At 34.0% G+C, this 3,442-nt stretch overlaps 1 pseudogene; it reads left to right on the top strand.

Annotated features, from left to right (window-relative positions):
• Positions 1–1,237: 1,237 nt before the first annotated feature.
• On the top strand, positions 1,238–1,802 carry LOC119506845 (annotated as a pseudogene).
• Positions 1,803–3,442: the final 1,640 nt, after the last annotated feature.

Below are 3,442 nucleotides of genomic sequence, written 5' to 3'. Positions count from 1 at the left end.
GTTAAGTATTATGTGAAGGTCAGAGCTGTTCTATGTCTAGAATAGATTTTTCAATCTACTCTGGGTTTTCAGAAAGGATTTGAATGGACTAAATTCATTAATATATCAAAATGTTTACTGACCTCTAAAATATGTATAAGTTGCTATCTAAATAGGTACTTACGATATATAGTAGGAAAAGTACATTAACTCTCTGCCCTTATAATTACAGTTCAAGTGAAACCCAGGTGAAAATGAAGGGCATCAATTTAAAAAATGTAAATACATATACCATATTGAATGCATTGGGTCACTAAATACCAAATAGGTAAGTAGGCAATTACACTAATTACATAGCATAGCTTCTAGCACTGAGTATGTGTTCAATAAATATTCATTGAATGCTTGTGTGGGAAAGTAAATACATGGATAAAATGAAATTTTCTTAAATAAATAATAGTTGAGTCAAGATATAAAAGATAAGTAATGGTTAGTGAATGCATGATTTTGGGGTAGAGGAGGATCCAGGAAATGAACTATTTTGGACCCAGGAAATGGAATAGACAAACTCCCTGAGGTTAAATAGTACAAGCCATAAACAAGACAATGAGAGAAGGCAAAAAGATGCAAAAAGTAAAGCTGAAGTGATGTGAAGTAGCATGACTATGGATTTTTAGCAGAGAAGGCATAATGTTATTTAAGATTTTAAGATGATTGCCAATTCTCTGTTCTAAGTTTGAGGACTGTGCAACATTTTCTTACCATCAAAGATGTTTCAGATGTCTTCTATTGGATCATTTGAGCTTTGATTATAGATTTTAAGGATGTTTTACTTTGTCTTGTCTTGTATACTTCAGATACTGGTTCAAACTCAATAATGTATATTGCAAATACCTTTCTCCCGATTTTTGGATGGTTTTTACATTCCATTACTTTGTTCATAATAAGAATTATTTAAGGGTAGAGCAGTAAAATTGATTGATCTTCTATATTGTCAGTGACTTTCGGGTCCACTTTAATAAAACTTTGCTGCTCAAGAGAACTACAAGAGAAATAAGAAAAATGCAAAACAGTGTTTTGTGCTCCCATGTAAATAAAAAGAGGAATAAAAAAGTTTCCCAAGTCACAGCTGCACAACATCAGGCCGTGCATGGGCAGGGTTCTGTGCTCTGCCAAGCAGCTGTGCACTGGACCTTATCATGCCACAAGTCCCCATTCCTATTGTTTTTTTTGTTTGTTTGTTTGTTTTTTTCAAAATATGGCTAAGGTTCAGGTGAACAATGTAGTGGTCCTGGATAACCCTTCTCCTTTCTACAACCCCTTCCGGTTTGAGATCACCTTCAAATTCATGGAGGACCTGTCTGAAGACCTGGAATGGAAAATTATCTATGTGGGCTCTGCAGAAAGTGAAGAGCACAACCAAGTTTTAGGTTCTGTTTTAGTGGGTCTTGTTCCTGGAGGAAGGCATGTGTTTGCATTTTAGACTGATGCATGTAACCCAGGACTCATTCCAGCTGCAGAGGCAGAAGGGGTAACAGTTGTGCAAATTACATGCACATATTGAGGTAAATAATTTATTAGAGTTGGCTATTATGTAAATAATGAACATACCGAAATAATTAAGGGAAAATCCCCCAGCAAAACCAGACCTTCCTAAGCTTCATAGAAACATTTTAGCATTTAATCCCAGGGTCACAAGATTCCACATTAACTGGGAAGATAACACAGAAAAACTGGAAGATGCAGAGAGCAGAAATCCAAATTTACAGTCACTTCTTTCAACAGGTGCATTGCCTTCAGCATCAAAGGGATGGTCCATGTGAGAAAACTCACTAAAGTCACGTCACAATCCCACTTAGACTTCATGTGACCACCTGCCATCCCTTTAGTACAAATTAAGCTATAAAACATATGGAATTATTTCCTTGTAATTCCATAAGTACATAGTCAAGAAATAATGTGAAGAATTTGTTTTAAATACATCCTGTAGAAAGTTTATAAGAAAACAAGTATTTGAGCAAATTGTGGAACATAAATACAACTATTTTAAGTAATTTTTTCCACTAATGTGTTAATTTATTCTGAAACTAATCGAATTAAAGCATATATATTATTTTCTTCTCCTCTAAATGCAATTAAAACACTTATAAAGAAAAACATGAATCATTAGAACAGGTTGTAGAAATGTCTTAGCTTCTTGGATGACAATGTTTTGGGACACTATTTTACTGGTCTGGAAAGGAAATGTTCACTGAACTAAAATGTTCCTTCCTATGAAAATACACGGTGTGGTTTATTTTATGGAGCAAATTTCCATTCTTTTTTCATATGTCCTTAAAAAGGGACATATGAAATCAACTATATGCTACCAAGAAGTTCAGGATCTGATTTTCCAGGCTACCTTAAAGCCTCTATGGTTCCTATTGCAGTTCCTGGAATGTTGGACAGCCTTTGGTTTGGTGTCTAAAATGATAACAAATATTAATTGCTTATGAGGTCCTCTGGCTATGGTTCTTGTTTTTATAACAGAGCTTAGGATATCAGAGCACTCCCTGAATAATACATTATTATTACCCAGTGCATTCAACATGTGAAAAACAAATACAATTCCCTAAGTTAAAGAAAATGAGATTATAATGGCTCAGATCTGTTCAATAGATTTACAAAAATACTATGAACTTAACTTTTGAAAAATTATTTTGATAGACCATCTGTTGTTGGTCACATTTATATAAAAATAGCAGATTTGGAAAAATATACTTAGCTTTAAACAACATACATAAATTAATATTTTGGAAATACATATTTTTTCACACTTGTAGTACTCTTCTTCACACTCTCTGACTCTCATGCAGAGTAAGATTAGGCATATTTGTGGTTGATAATCTCTAGATATCTTTTCCAGGTAAATTTTTAAAGGACAGTCTTGGAGAGGAATCCATTAACTAGGTGGATAAAAAGGTCCTTTTCTTTGGTGAGAACTAGGTCCTTCTTCAAAAAATTTCCTATATGCTATTAAATTAAGTAGAATACTTTACTCTCGCTGCTAAGCAAGACATTGACCATATGATGCAAAGTTATACGGTGCCTTCACATCTTTTATTTTGATGAATGAAAAAGGAAATCTACCTAAACAGATCCTGAGTCATGCCTGTTGCCTATCATTCTTAAAAAGTTAATTTGTGAAGCAAAATTTTGCTAAATGTTAAATTTTGAAGTTTAATGTACCACATTATTAAAAGATCATCCATTAACAGTTCATAGATTTTAAAAGCAAAATACTTGTGACTGTTAAAACTATATGAAGATAGGTGGGGCAAGATGGTGCCATGGTTAGGTGTGGACTTTAGTTTCTCCTTTAGGGCTGCTAGTAAATATCAAAGAAATGTCTGGAACTACTGTTTGGGAACTTCTGTGAGTGGACACACATTGTACACCAGTCTGCTACAGGTGGAACAGCTGA

This window comes from Choloepus didactylus, chromosome 12, assembly GCF_015220235.1.
Source record: "Choloepus didactylus isolate mChoDid1 chromosome 12, mChoDid1.pri, whole genome shotgun sequence".
Classification (NCBI taxonomy): Eukaryota; Metazoa; Chordata; class Mammalia; order Pilosa; family Megalonychidae; genus Choloepus; species Choloepus didactylus.
This window is presented reverse-complemented; position numbering and strand designations above follow the sequence as displayed.